The sequence below is a fragment of the Petromyzon marinus genome, chromosome 39 (genome assembly GCF_048934315.1).
Source record: "Petromyzon marinus isolate PM22_M1 ecotype Great Lakes invasive population chromosome 39, UKy_Petmar_22M1.pri1.0, whole genome shotgun sequence".
In the NCBI taxonomy this organism is placed as follows: Eukaryota; Metazoa; Chordata; class Hyperoartia; order Petromyzontiformes; family Petromyzontidae; genus Petromyzon; species Petromyzon marinus.
In genome coordinates, this window is record NC_133705.1 from 14,511,049 (window position 1) to 14,527,711 (window position 16,663).

Genomic DNA, 16,663 nt, shown 5'->3' on the forward strand with positions numbered 1-16,663 from the left:
TGAACATTTAAAGTGCTTTTTACTACATTTGGAAATTCAGTCAATGCCATGTTACATTTGTTGCCAAGCTAATGGAGATAAAACAATTAACACCTCTTGTGATTATATTAATTGTTGCTGTCATACAATTTCGGACCATGATTTAATCCAATAATTTAAGTTATTTTTTTTATCTGTATTGTTTCATTTATATTATTTGTAGGTTAGTCTTTCTCATTTGTAAATTTCTGTTTGCTTCCTGGGCAAAATTAAAGCATTTTTATGCAAACAAAACCATAATTTATCACGTATCCAATTTGAATAATCTATCCTGAGCCTTAAAAATCGATATTCAACAATCAATGTATCGCTACATAGGTGCTTGCCATCAATAGCTTTTATTTTGCGAAACGGCTATGTTGGTTTTGTGGATGGGTCAGATTTTGCCACGTGTCATATATGTTTCAAAAGAATGTGTTCATTATTCTCGCTCACACATGTTCAAATCAAAGGGATAGCCAGTTGGTGTGGCTTTCCTACTTAGCAGTGATGTCTCTCGCTCTCGCTCTCTTATATGCTGCATTGTACTCTCTAAACGCAACCCACCTGCCTGAATGTAGCGTACCGCATGCTTAATGGGAACAATTCGAAACGTACTTTATGCATGATTACATTTATTTTGCATGCACGCACACGTTAGAACAGAATTTTAAGGGCATGACTGCCTTACTAAAACATTTAAAAAGGCACCTGCTCGTAATTATATGACATTTTGGACTGAGTCTTTTGTTTGTAATTGCAAACTTTTTTTGTTTAATGAATTGGACATGTATTACGACTTTAAACATTAATACTGCCACAAAATACAAAGTGTTTAAATAATGTGCATCGATGCACAACTGTTTAGAGGATAGATATACCGGAGATGCTGGATATAAGCGCACCGCCTTTGGGAGCAAGGGAAGCTGTGCTTATATCCAACATGTGCTTGTATTTGAAGTTGTCCTTTGCATTCCTCCAACCAGTATAATATAATGCACGTGTTGCTTATACCAGAACTGTGCTTAAGTTGCTCCATACATATTATACATAGCGATCATTGCTCCCAAATGCAAAAAAAAAAAACTTGGAAGAATCCCCTTGGCAGAGTGATGAGACTCGGTGAGGCTTTCTTGGGTAAACGAGTGTAACATCATCGTCTTCTGATTTTGCATATGGCTGATGAAGATGAAGAGCAATAACCTCAATTTCACATTCAGGTGGTCAAGCCAAATAACCACGTCAGAAACAGCGGAGTGTATCCACTGTGATGTCTCCTAAGCTTTTGTGGATCGGGCTATGCTATGTTATATGTTGTACGGTCTGTTCTGGATGACCACAGTCGCACAATACTGTAGAGTTTTATTTATTTATTTTTCCATTTGCATCTGCCATGGTTTGTGCAGTGGATGCAGTTTAAGGTGGACCATGAGCTTCGTGGAAGATCAAACCCATGGATCTTCTGTGTTGAGTAGTGTAATGTAATTAATCAACACAATGTGTGCTTACATCCATCATCGCCTATATCGGCATATGGCTCGATATATTCCAATATCAAGGCAACACATTCCTAATGATTACATCACATTACCATCTCACCATGAAAAATGTTGCGAGTTGATCCGCGATTTAGGTTTATAATTGAGTTTGATGTTGTAGACTTTAATCCTTGAGCATAACCATGTATAGGTAGCACGGTCGAAGCACCTCCAGCATGCTATATCCGTGTCGCTGATTATGTGTGCACAGATGGTCTCCAGTTCACGGTGACCTTATCGTAATAAAGGTCACCGCAAGAGGCACACGGATGAAGGGACTATATTGGGAGAACAACTGCAATTCAACAAAGTCTACCCACGGCATCGTTTGTTTGTACTGCAGACAAGCATACAGGATGCAAAATACAAAGTAATGTCAAATTTCGATTTAAAGCTTTCGTGACTGCAAGGATTCATCTTCTTTGGTTCTTTCGGTAAAGTCACGTAGAATGAGAATAAAATAATAAATTGATAAAATAAAATAACACAATAATATTCTCACGACGTTTCGGCCACAACATGAAGGCCGCTTGTGTTGTGGCCGAAACGTCGAGAGAATATTATTGTGTTATTTTATTTTATCAATTTATTATTTTATTCTCATTCTACGTGACTTTACCGAAAGAACCAAAGAAGATAATGTCAAATTGTTAATACGTTTTAAAGATGGAGATTATTCAGCCTCAGTTTAAGTCAACTATTCATTCTCATTAGTAGTTCTTTTCAATGATAAGTATAATTTGGGCACGTAATTCCACAATCGTTCACGTTTTTCACGGCATGAAGCTGGCAAGTGTAAATAAACACGAACGTGATGGGGCTGTTTGACCTGTGACCTTGGCAAGACCACGGCTCACTCCCTGTGAAATCAAACGGAGAGTTTCATTGGTTCAAATTTCAATCAACACTTACGGCTCTGCAGTGCAAAACACAAGCATTCTACGTTAAGTTAACCCAAAAATATTGGAAACCATAATAATTAAGTATTAAATAGAGGGATTCTGCTAGGGTGTAATGGTAAGCACACTGAACCTGCAAGTCAGAGGTGGCGTCTGAAAAAAAAATAAGCTAATAGTTTAGTGGGCTTTATCTTGTAAAATAAAATAGTTTTAGTTGTATATTTTGTGATTTAATTTGCTACCTTTCTTATACTTTGCACTCCTATCGTGTTTTCGTATTGTTTGTTGCTGGAACATTCTGACCCACCCCAACTGGGCATCTGTGAGAAAAAAAAAGCTTTTCACTCATCGGATTCCTCCAGTTTAAACACATATTCTGATTCTGATTATTCTGATTAATCTGGCTGGTTCTTTCTCCTGGCGCGACAGTTGAAGCATTGCGCACGCCCACCCTACCCGTGACATTCTGGAGATTGTAATTCCAGCGCGGGGGGAAAAAAATAGCACGCACCAAAAGCAGTGATGAATGGAATTTCGGCAACTTAAAGAAGGCATGGGAATTCAAGTGGGCTTGTGTGTTCCATCTGACCATGAGGTCCTTTTCTCTCATGCTATCATTTGTTAGCAGAAACTTCCCTCCTTCTCCTCCTCCTTTATGATCTCGTAGGGCAGTGTCTTTCTCGAATGGCTTGTCGTAGAAATGTTTCTGTAGGATGATAACGGCCATTTGTTATGGTTACTGTAAGATATACTGTGCGCAGTTACACTCATGAATAATGGTTGAATTGCGTGCTTAGCTAGGATAATAGTTTTTTTTGTGTGAATGCATTTACTCCACTTGTACAGAAACCTAAGAGGCTCACAGTGTTTATATACTGCCGTATACTGTATATATGAACATTATTATTCTTATTTTAAAATGTATATTGCATGTTGGAGGATTTAATGATCAAACTTAGTCCAATTGCTTTCTGACCTCTCCTTCTCACTCGGCGAGTATATTGGTGGCATCATCTTCTTTGGTTCTTTCGGTGAAGTCACGTATTCTCACGTATTCTCATTCTACGTGACTTTACAGAAAGAACCAAAGAAGATGAATCCTTGCAGTCACGAAAGCTTTAAATCGAAATGGTGGCATCATAATTAAAAGTGGTAAAATTAGATTGATTTAAATAACAATTTACGTTGTTGGATACATATGAACGCTATAGACTCCTCTGAAGTGCATACAAATATAATTTTAATTTGATAACAAAATTAGTTTTGACTTATTTTCTTTTTTTATATTGGTAGAGTGTCACATGCAAAAACATCAACCAGCTTCCCACTCCATCGAGCAAGTTACTAATTTCCTATTTACACCATTGGTCAGTGTTGGTAAATTGTACATTCCCATGACAGGGACGGCTATTTTATTGGATAGCTCCTGTGGACTTCCCACAAAGCAGCATTCATTTTATCATGAATATCTGAGTTGACCCCAAATGGGATTGAACTCTAAATTTTCCATGTGTGGGGCCATGCATTCTCACCACTGCCTGATTGGATCACATGGATTTCCGGGCTTTTTTCATATAATTCTTGGAAATTAATTTAGATGTCCTCTGGGTTATATTTTTTCTTCCATAATTGCTTAAATATATATGAAATTAATTATTTATCTGCAAGCAGCTGTGCCTGCGTATGTGAAAATTAAAATACAGCACAAATTCCCCAGTAGATGTCAATACGATGGATCTATAGAGTTATATATTTAATCAACATGGCAACATGTCTTTGCATTTAAATAAAATTGGATACATTTTGTAAAATGCCCATGCGTTAGTATTTTTTTTTACAATATTAATGACACTAAATATATATTCACTTATTATTTATGTAAACCATTTTTGTGTATAGTTTTTTTTCATTTAAATGCTGTTGTATGGGCTTTGTTGTTATGCAGTGCAGCCAATTTACATTGTTGTACCGTTCAATGCTACAGCATCTACGCTACTCACCTTTATCGAACTGCACTGACCAGGGTGGTGAAGTATGGTCAAATAATCCTCACAACCCACGTGGCATCCTGCAGGTGGATTGACAAAAAAGATGCGTGATTTGATACTGTACAGAAGATAGCAATTATAACATTATCTTTTTTTAGTTTGAAATATGAATTTAACGCTCTGTTTAGAAAACGTTAGTAGGTAGCTGACTGATGAAACAAAAACAAATCCAAAGGATATGCTTAGAGATGGGACTACTCATAGGGAGTTTGCTACATTAGTGTGCAGATTTAGGAACTTAATGCCACGAAGACCACCCATGTAGCCATACAAGTACCGTTAACAAGCTCCTATTAAAGCACACGGGGGGGGAGGATGGTGTATTGTACACCACACCCAGCCATATGTACCCGGTTTGTGTAACACCTCATCAGGGTACTCAGATTCTTGAAGCCACTTTCCAGCAACTGAAAATGCGACTGGGAAATGCACTCGGATCCACCCGGGTTCTTGTCACGGCACAATCTCACCACTGCGCCATTGCTTCCATAGTGTCATGCGTACTGCTGGGACAGGCGCTGTTCGCAAAACGCCTATTAAAGCTGCCATGTGCCATTGATGGTGGCACGTCTAGAATCATGCCTGCCTGCCTGCCTTTGTTTCTCCATTGCTGGTGTTAACACACCAGCGGCAGGTACTCATTTGAGGATGAATTGACGTAGGAAAAGTGCAAGACTGGTTTCAATATCGCCTGCTTGCGACATGCATGGCAGGAATCAAATCCACCACTTTATTCCCGCTGCCTCTATTCGTTTGTCACTGCTTCCCCCTGTCCAACACACATGGGGAACCCTCGCAGGAATACACACACATACACGTGAGAAATTAAGTTACGTTTAAACGTCATCAATTTAAATCCCCATGGGGTGATTTTAAAGCATGCTCTGGGTGTTTTTTTTTAAATCTTGAAATACAGTAGCTGTGGAATGTTCTTGGGTCTTTCGGCAAAGTCACGTAGATAGGTTCAAAGAAAATAATAAAAACTACGACGTTTCGATCGCAACACAAGACGACCGGTTGTGTTGTGATCGAAACGTCATAGTTTTTTTGTTATTTTCTTTGAACCTATCTACGTGACTTTACCGAAAGACCCAAGAATATGAATCCCTGCAGTCACGAAAGCTTTACGTCAATCTGTGGAATGGTTGTACAATTATTCCGATCACAGCAATGAGTGCACATTTTCTGATTTCCTGAAAAAGTTAAATAGCAAGATAGTGGTGCGTATGCTATGGGAAAACTGCTTTAGCGCGTCAGATGCTTTGTTTTTATTTTGTAATGGTAAGGTACAATATTGCGCGTTCTATTAGTCAGTCACAAATCTATATTCCAGGTAAGAAAGTACCCCCTAAACGTATTTAATCATACAAAATGAAAGCAAGCATTCTCATGTCTTTTCGGGTTATATCTCGTATTGTTCAGCATTATGTCTGATATTTCCCTGCAAGTGCCGGGAGCTTCTTCGGGTACAACCCAGAACCACATCGGAAAGCCCGATAGTGCAATCACGAGAACCTACCCAGTCGTAAACTACATAGATTTTCAAACGCTGAGGTTTCATTATTTGCCCATGCATCATATGTCACGTCACAGACTTGTATGTAATAATTCACGTTATTATAAAGTCGCATTTTTGTGCAAACAACCCACCCACAAACTTGCAATAACCTTTACGCCAAAGACAAAGATCCACCGTATAGCCTTAACAGACTGTTGGGGCAAGTGCTGTAAGCGAGTACCTATGAAGGACAGCACACCACACGAGGGGTGACCAACACCACGCCCGGCCGCCTTTGTCTCCCCAGTAACGATGTTTACACACCGCACCAGGTACTCATTTGAAGCTGAGTCGACCTAGGGGCGGCCCAGGACCGTTTCAAATAATCGTCACTGGTGTTGGCCATGAGCGGGAATCGAACCCGGGTCACCAGGTTCGTAGCACAGTGCGCTAAGCGCTACACTATAGCTTCCCACACACACACATGCACATTCAGTCAGGCTGATCTCTCAATGAGTTCAGGGCACAATTTGAAGAATTAGAGATTAGATTAAGGGTGAGAGTGATGTCGATGAGGAGAGGTAACCAGGAGCATTACTGGGTAGAGTAAAAAGCCCCAAGTGTCATCACTCAAAGGCACGTCTGCACAGAGTCTCCAAACACTCCGACCTAATGCGACTTTCCACGCAATTCATGCCAACCGTGAATGATGACCCCCCCCCCTCTCGCACTTGCCCTGTGCACTTGTTATTTTGCGTCCAGCCTCAATGCACACACGTGCTTAACAGTTACTCTGCTTAAGTAAGAAGAGCACGAAAATGTACACATGTATGTTGGACTCTTATTCGCATTGTACATTGCCAGCCGCGCCAATCGGAGGTGGATGGAGTATGTATCGGAATATATTCCAGTGTATTGTTTTTATATCAGAGTATCGTTGATGTATTTATGCACATGATGTAAAGTCCCCTCCATTTGGTTTCAGAAAAACTATCAATAATACATTGTAAAATAAGTATTACTTCATAAATAAGTGTCTATTCAATTATCAACAACAAAAAAACATCAAATTAAGACGTTATTTAATTAATCCGTCTGCTGGTCTGCTGAACCCACGTTTTCCGTCGGCATTTACTCAAGCATTTCATGAGAGGCTCGTCGCCTATAGCATTAAGAGCCCCAATCGCATTTACTTAACAGAACATAATTCTTCCGGTGAGATATGAAAGTCCAAATCTGATCAGTGGAGAGTTTCGCTTAGTAAACAAATGGTTTGGGAAAACACCAGTCCAGACAGTCCTTGGGTGTGATTAATTCAGATGTTGCTTTGCTATTATCATTATGGGATGCTGCTATGGATTAATGGTTTGCAGCTTCGATTTGATCTTTCCGGCGAGGCAGTTGCAAAATAATACGGAAAGTAAAACATCCCCCCCCCCACCCCCCACTTCTGTCAGCTCAAAAGCATAAATGGATTCACCGCAGTTCGACAATTAGGATTCGTGTGTAGTGGGTCAAATGTGGGTGCTCCCACCTCTCCCAAGACATGACTAGCGCGGAAGAATAAGCCAAATACCCTCTAGAAGAGCTCTCTTGAGCACCCTCTACTGGAGGCCTTTGTACCAGCAGTGCAGTGAACACAGTTGTGGGCATGGATATTTTTATTTTTATATACAGCGGAGTACAAACATTCATTCTACGCAACATTCTTGAATTGTTTATAAAGAACTAGCGGGAAGTACCCGGCGTTGCCCGGGCGAAAAGGGCAGACACACACATGGACTTACACACAGACATCGACCCACACACGTAGAAACACATCGACTTAGACGCACACACACACATATGGTTAAAGCCAGGGTGGATCATTAGCAGGCCAGCCTAAATGTTTCCAACCGGCGAAGATGTTCCATTAGGTGGGTGCACGTTTCGCAAGCGTACAGAAGGTAGGGAATTACCGTGGCCGAGAAGACCTGGAGCTTCATGCGGACCGAGAGACCAGGTAGCTTCCACACAGCGTAACGCAGCCGATGAAAAGATAATAGCGCTCAACTGATTTGGAGTGAGACCTCTGGTGTTAAACCAGAGCTGGTCATGAGCACACTGGCCAGGTATGGGAATCTCTCCAATCTCTCCACAGCTGCTGCATCAGAAATTGTGAGTTGTGGGGGTGGATTGTCCGATGGTACAAAATACCCAGCCAGGTGCTTAGATTTGATGGGGCTGATGGTAAGGCGCCACCTCTTAGTGCCAAGCTCCAGGTTCAGCAGCAGTGCCTCCAAGTCCTCCTCTGAGTGAGCAGGATTCACCAGAGCATCGGCATACATTACATGGTTGATCAATAGGGAGCCATCCCTTGACCGTACCCGGGCATTGATCAGCCTCCCATTGTATCTGTACCATATAGTAATTCCTCCGGTACAGCCATTTAAGTCTTCACGAACTACGTGGTCAAAATATATGTTAAATAATGTGGGAGCCAGAGGACATCCCTGTCGCACCCCAAGGTGTAGAGAGAATGGCTCTGACTGACGGCCACGAAGTTTGACGCAGGGCCGCTCACCATCATGAAGGTCCTTAAGGATCGTGACCAAAGGGTGATGGACTCCGTAAGTATGAAGAACAACCCAGAGCCCAGGCCTATTGATGGTATCATAGGCCTTGACCAGGTCAATAAAGCACACACATTCACTCACACGCACACATGGACCTACAGACACGCAAAGAAATGGACTTACACGGCCTCACATGGAACCACGGACACAAAGCGACTAACACACACGCCCATGGACTGACACACACAGACATATCGACTCGCACACACAAACACATGGACTCACACACGCATAGACATCCACTTTAGATACACACACATGGAGTTACACACACATATATGGACGTAGACACATACAGCGACACACACACATCGAATCACACAGATATACGTGGACTCACAGACAGATTGACGTAAACACACATATGTACTTACACACACACATATCGACTAAGACACACACACATGGACTTACACACACATACATAGACTGACACACACATTGGCCTACACACACATACACATATGGACTGTGTCACACAGACATCTACTTTAGATACACACACATGGATTAACACACACATATCGACTCACACACACGCATTGACTTACACACACACATCGAGTGACACACACACATGTATGGACTTACACACACGTGGACTAACAAACACACATATGGACTCAAACACACACACATCGACTCGCACACACACACACACCGACGTGCACAGCAATCCCCGATGATGGGACAGCTCTCAGTATCGCAGTACTCCGTATGAGTAAATGGCGTGACATGAGCAATGGGAACAATGGAAATGCATTGAAGAAATAAGCAGAAAGCAGTGTCAATTAAAGAGCAGCAGTACTCACAGGTAAGTTGAGAAGCAGGCTACAGTCTAGATTACAGACTGGCAGTACGCCGACTCAATGACATAAGCATTGCTGAAGTCGACATTAAAAGCTGGCAATACGGGCAGCAGCTGAAAAAGCAGAATACAGTCGACATGAAAGGCTGGGAGTACACTGAGTGAGGTAAAGAAGCAGGCAACAGATTATAGACTGGCATACACTCATAATGGTAAAAAGGGAAATTAGCAGTGTAGATAATAGAGTGGCAGTGCACTGACGTTAATTAATCAGCAGGCAGCAGAGCACATGACAGACTGGCAATACGCCGTCGCAGCTTGATAAAAGCACAGCTAAAAAAGGGAATATGTATCAAGCTAATAATGAAAATTTAGTTTTGTGCACACAAACATCATTGTAATATCTGGCAACGTATGTGTTTCATAATAGTAAACAATGAACCCGAGTTCTTATCTGCACACAATTATTGTAATATGTGGCAACTTTTAAGTTTCATAATAGTAAGCAATGAACCAGAGTTCCTATGTGCACACAAAAATTATTATTGTAATATCTGGCAACGTATTTGTTTAATAATAGTAAACAATTAACCTGAGTTCTTAGCTTAAAAGAAGCAAGGGAATTTGTACTTGCCATAGGCTTGGTCAGGCCTAGGCCGGTGCGGAGCCTCCGTCCTGGCCTACATTGCCGAGGCGGGGGAGGTGGCACGTGGGCAGGCAGGGCCACTACCCCCACACCCATCCCCCCGCCCGTGCAATAATAATAATGGTATTTAAGCACTATTTTATTATCTACGGACTCTGTTGTAGAAACTGGACTTTTTTTTGGGGGGGAGGGGGCGAAGAGGACATGAGACTGTGAAGAAAAATCCGCAGCGTGATGTGTATATTTATTGCATGTTAAACGCGTAAAATGAAATGTCCCCCGTGAGCTCGACAGAACGCGCATCACTTGGCAGGGTCCGCTCCCCCCACCCCCCGCAATTGTCGTCAGTTGGTACGGTCGATGTGACGCAATAAGTAAATAATTAAAATAAAAATGTCACAAATTTGCTAATTAAACTACTTGAAAGTTTAGGGATGAGAAAACGGAATGGCCTATTCTCACCCCGGGACTTAGGGCGTGCTGCCTGGCAAATTTTCTTGGACGTCAAGCCCACCGTCCGAGAGCCAATCCCTCGCAAGAGCGCGCGCTGAGACTTTTATATATAAGATATCCTTCCTGAATTAGTTTAATCCCATATCCATCTCAGAATACACTTTTTTTCCCACATCTATATGTTAATTAAATGAAATTAAGATAATATTTGAACATATTTTCACGTAAACTAAATTAAACTATTTATTTTACCATGTAAGGCCCACTGAGCTATACTGTATATTTATTTTTTCCTGGCCACAACTCACAGCTCAACGAAGTGGCTCATTATGTGGAAAAAAATTTAGCAGCTAACATCTAATTATATATCAAGTACCTGAATGTTATTAAGCGATGCGCTTATTCATATCATGCTGAAAAGGGCGTTTGCGGGTTGAAAATATTTCAGCCCATGTTCAGCAACACGCGCCAGCAATATGCGCACAAATCGATAGAAGCCCTCCTCTGGACACAGAGCTGCGTCAGCCGTGAGGCAAACACAGAAAGGGCTTCTTGATAGTGTTTTATTTTCAGGATGTATCGATAGCATTTACAAAACAGAGTCCCATAGGAATGTGCAAATGTCCAATAGGACATAACGAGGATTTTAAACTTCAAAGGACGTAATAGGATTACTTTCCTCGGGTTTTTTTTCCCCCCATGACTATTGATCCCATGTGTGTGTTTTCTTTAAGCGATGTATACACTGAAAATGTTTCCGTTAAACTCACCCTATACCCTGCCCTCTGCATGTCTACTTGTAGGTGTATATGAAGACCGATATTGTTTCATCGTTTGAAGTTTATATATTTATTTGGAGGAAGTCTAAAGCAATTATACCACTGTGCTGTATAGGTAAAAGGTGAGGATGCAGTCTTGCATTTTCTTCCTCATGAGCAAGCAAGATTGCTAAACATTAGTACCATGTGGTGGAGAGTGTTGAATCATTAAGATAACGCTCTTTGTGTAACCATCAGAGATACCCACGACCTTTTGTAAGTTTACCAGGTAAGGCCCACTGAGCTATATTGCTATTTTTCAAAAGCGACCTGGCCACAAATGATAGCTCAATGGAGTGGTTAATTACGTGGAAATGTACAGCAGCCAAATACTCAAAACGCATGTTGATTGTAAATGTGGAGGGAAAAGCCAGAGGACCTGGAGAAAAATACACACGACCACGGGGGAATCATGAAAACTTCAAATATACAGGGGTCAGGGTTGGGATCGAACCCACGACCTCCTGTATACCAGGCGAGGTAGTTAACATCTCACCACCACGGCACCGTTGGTAATGCTTTGGGGAGGCCTTCATCTAGCAGTGGATTGATCATGGGTAATGATGATGAAAAGAGCAGATTACCTCTGCAGTGGTCTTTCTTAGATATGAACCTTCGTTTGGACATGAGCCTCGCCTTTCTGTAAGGTAGTGATTTGGTCCTCTAAGGTTTTGAAATTTGAATCTGGGATCGGTCTTCAGAAGCAAGGCTTGATATTTCCAAGCTGTCTGTTAATGTGAAATCGTGACCTTTACTATCCCTTAAAAAAGCCTAATCTTCTGATTGTTTTCGTAAAGTTTACCTGGTAGGTTCTATGCATTATTCACAGTATTTCAGTTGTGCTGTCAAAGGGAAATAACTGCAGACCGCATGCATATGATTGAGTGAGAGATTGATGTATTGATAATCTTTTTATTAAGTTCCATGTTAACATTATTTTCTAATTGCGGGTATTCTGGTGATTGAGATTTAATTAGTTCACCAACACTTTCTTAGAAATCTCATTACCTGTAAGAAGTGGAGTAGAGGACCCTTATAAAATACGAATAAAAGCAAAAGCCTATCATTAACTACTTTCATTAGTCACCCATCTGAATACGTGAATAACATTTAATTAGAGGGGTCAACCCATGGTATGTGTTGAAGACAGGCATTTCTTTTTTCTAGTGTTGACTTTTTTGTTTGTGTTTGTCTCACACACGGTGGTAGTTCCGTGGTTAGTGCACTCTGCTATGAAGACCTGAGTTATATTCCCGCTCATGGCTAACACATCATAAGTGAATATCTGAACCTGTCTTTGCCTCCCTTCTAGGTCGGCTCAGCCTTAAATAAGTACCTGATATCACGTGACAACATGAGCACTGCAGGGTGGGGAGGGGGAGGGGGGGGCAGCACTCTATCCCAAGCTGATGGAACAGACAAGAGTCCAAATTTGCCAGTGCATGGCACCTCGCCACCCATGTGAAGGCGGAGTTCCACGACGTGCGTGTGATCCGTCAACCCTCGCCTGCGCGGCGCTGGAGTACAGGTGTGCGCCACCACACGCACGTGACCGGGACGATCTCTGCACGAGTCACCAATCCCAGCACGCAAAGTACTCTGCCAGATGTAGCCATTTTCCATCCACAGCTGTAAAAAAATAAAAAAAACCCGAGCCATTCGGTTTGATTGACGATGGCAATTAACGCATTAGTTCTCACACATCAACACAATAAATACACCTTGATAAATCTGCTGTTGGTGATATGTGCTTCCACACGTAAATAAAATATACATTTAAATTATGCTCTTAATTTACTTTACTTTGTTTTGTCATTCTACTCGAAAATATTTGCCAAATGGAGATAAAATACATCGAAAATATACGTCTATGTGGCCAGCATTCAGGATGTATTTGCACGTGCAAAAATTAGAAGTTTGGCAAAGTAAAACTAATTGTTTATTGTTTCATCATTGCCATGTTTCAACACGTTTCAAGAAAGTGCCTCAAATGAGACTGCAAAGTGGAGCTCAAGATTAGCATGAGCAATACATATGCCATAGACAACCAAGTTCACCTGAAAGTATTTGTTGGAGGGACGCAACTGGGAATTGCTGCCCTATTCCTGGGGCAGATATTGAAACAGAATCAGAATAAGTAATTATATTGGAGGAAAGCGATGAGCTATGAAGCCCTTTTCACCTTATATTCAGTAGGTGGCAAGGACCAACATTCTGAAATGAATAAGTGTACTGTATGAGAACACGTTTGATTGCTTTTGCAACAAAAAAATGAATAACGAAATGCAAAATCTCAATCTGCCTGAAGGAGACGATTTGTAATCAGGGCGTACTACCAGCTGTGACATATGGATCAGACAACGTAATTTATTATGTATGTTAATTCATGCCTCTCACTCTGCAAATCTATGCTGGAGGGAGATAAAACTTTGCTCAATAAATGAGCATCGTAAGTTGCATATTATTTGTCACATTTAAGTAATTAATGTTTGTTGTGTTGGTTAGCAATTTTTTTTAAAAAATGCATCTTTGACCAAACAGCCTGATTCTCAAATTATTTCTGATTTTAATTGTGAGAGTTGTATTACATGAGTAGAAAGATATATGTAATTATGTTACCATAGCCAGGGCAATTTTACAACGTTGCTCATGGGGAATGCCTGAATAAGGTAGATAAACGTGATCCTCATGTCTGCAGCAGAATCCCAATGATGGACTGAAAGCATGTTCTTGGAGATAGTGTGGGGCTGACTCAAATATATTTTGTTAAAATGCACACTCTGCTCTTAAACATGCAAAATAATAACTGCAAATTATATTGCCTGCGATTGCAAAATATCAAAATAAAACCACCACAACGTATTATTCAGATATTCATTAAAATCATGCTGCACTATTTCCATGTATTTGTTATCGCATTATTTCTGTGTTCAATTGTGCCCTATTGAAATAATTGATGCTTAGTTTTAGTAATGGCGCTTAGAGCCTTGCATGAACAGAGCTTGCGACCATAATATGGATACTATTAGTCGATGCTTCTCCAGTTACAGAGGTATTAGCATTGGTTGATATTTACACAAAGTGGTTCTCACGCTACATAAAAAAGTAACAAGTATATATTTTATGCAAGTATTATGAGTATAAAACTGTTTAACAATAGAGCATCTACACGGGCATCGCATGAAGAAGGTAACAACACAAACTGGAAGATAATTCAGACAACGTGACGTGTTTTTTACACAGCGACAGGAATGTAACACATTGGAGAGGACTCCTGCGGAGGAGATGGAGCGTGAAGATGGAGTGAGGAGATGGAGCGATGAAATCACCTCTTGTGTGCTGGTGCTCGATGGATTATTACATCGCAAGGACTGTGCTGGGTTGTTGGTGGCTTGTGGAGGCCTCCGTCCAGCGGTGGATTGAGCATGGTTGATGATGATAAATGCAAATTTCTGGAGTTCGCCCCTGTTATAAAAATTGGATTTCCTCAAACAGCCCAATGCAGTCCCCCCCTCCTGATAAAGGGCCTGAAGACTCGCTGAGGCATTCTGGGATAAGTGCAACAATCGTCTTGAGGCGCCTTCATAAGGAGGGCCCTGTCATTGGGATTCCTTGGGAAAGTAATTTGTAAAATAAGTGATCTGCGGCAATAGAATTTGCCATCATCAGACATGGTCAATCCATGTTTACGTGTTCTGTTTACTTGACAAATCGTACTAATTGGCTGTGTCGGGTGGTGGCGGATTTAACGGCACATTTATACATTTACGAAATCTAACCCCCAAAAATAGCTGCATTATGGATGGTCAATCCACTGCTGGATGAATGCCTCCGCAAGCCGCTGCCAACTATCACGATCACATGATGCGGAAATATATCAAGTTCCTCCCTGGTGGATGATGCAATTGGTTCTTTATCTGTACATCCCGCTTCGTCTTGTTAGCTTCTCCAAAAATGAACAAAATTGTATCCTAAAAATATCACGTGATTATAAGATTAACTTCGGATTCAAGTTATGATATCAAGCTTATGTGAGACTGTATGCAACCTAATAAGTGGAACTTTGTCCCATTAAAAATTAAGTGTAAGTACATTGTTACAATGCACAGATATACATAAAATAATTATCAGCTTATATTCTTGGTTCTTTCGATAAAGTCACGTTGAAGGGAAACAATACAATAATTAAATATACATAAAAAATACAATTCTCACGACGTTTCGACTGCATGATGATGACTGCTTGCAACACAAGCAGTCATCATCATGCAGTCGAAACGTCGTGATAATTTTATTGTTTTATACATATATTTTTTATTATTTTATTGTTTCCCTTCAACGTGACTTTTCCGAAAGAACCAAGAATATGAATCACTGCAGTCACGAAAGCTTTAAATCAAAATTATCAGCTTATTAAGTGTTTTGCTTCATCTAGGTATATATTTAACATTAGTTAAAGTAATGACATGGGTAATTAATCAATTATAAGCTTGTTTAAAGTTGTGTGTGTATGTATGATTTATTGAGCTCATCCATTAACTAATAGCCTGTGTGTGGTCTATATTAATGATGATTAATGTATGTCCGAAATGAGAAAACAAGCCGAATGCATCATTGCATGAGGCTAAATCTAAAATAAGCCGTTTATTAAATTCCACTTTTTCAAGTAAAGTATATAAGAAAGGAAAAGGTGCAGCTCTGCAATTTCTTGCTCACGCCACTGCTGGAAAGAGGTCCTACACGAGGGGGAGCTCTAGGGAGCCACATCCTGTTGGTCTACTCTTCCATGATGATGATAATTTAATTTGATGTGTCATTCGTGTTAATTGCATCCCATAACGCTGTGCATTAATTGTGAGCAGCGTTCGATGGCTAGATATCTTGAACGAGTTTGGAGTACCTCCAATCGACTTGCCTGGTGGTTGTGCCCATGTATACTGCTGGCTGAGGCAGGGTTACCTGGTAGGATTAAAACATAGTTTAGTTTTGTTAATGTTTTTTTTTTGTTTAATGACTTGTTACCTTCCCTACACTGTGCACTCCTATCGTGTTTTTGTTCTGTTTGTTGTTGTGACGTTCTGACCCGTGCCTACTGGACATCTGTGGGAAAGAGCTTTATAGATCCTCGGATTCCTCCAGTAAAAATATATATTCTGATAAGAAACTCGCCCCTTCCAACCACCGGGGTATTGACTTGAGCCTGTGACCTCTAGATTGCAAGTCTAGTGCTATTAACTGTAACACCGCTGTGACAGATCTCCCATCTTTAAAGTATGAATGACAATCTAAACTGTGAGCATACAAACGACATTCCCATGTGAC

General features: G+C 40.8%; 2 long non-coding RNA genes across 3 annotated transcripts; one reads left to right on the forward strand and one right to left on the reverse strand.

Moving 5' to 3' along the window:
• Positions 1 to 633: 633 nt before the first annotated feature.
• LOC116950463 (uncharacterized) lies at positions 634 to 10,387 on the reverse strand. Of its 2 annotated transcripts, XR_004404022.2 has the most exons (4): positions 10,059 to 10,387; positions 9,429 to 9,538; positions 4,456 to 4,523; positions 634 to 3,161 (listed from the first exon to the last, which is right to left on the reverse strand). It is a non-coding gene; the product is annotated as an uncharacterized LOC116950463 (long non-coding RNA). The 2 variants fall into 2 exon arrangements; XR_012946425.1 differs by lacking the exon at positions 9,429 to 9,538 and having other exon boundaries at positions 10,059 to 10,384.
• A 156-nt stretch (positions 10,388 to 10,543) lies between these two features.
• Positions 10,544 to 16,334, forward strand: LOC142930496 (uncharacterized). Its single transcript, XR_012946426.1, has 2 exons — positions 10,544 to 12,869; positions 14,585 to 16,334. It is a non-coding gene; the product is annotated as an uncharacterized LOC142930496 (long non-coding RNA).
• Positions 16,335 to 16,663: the final 329 nt, after the last annotated feature.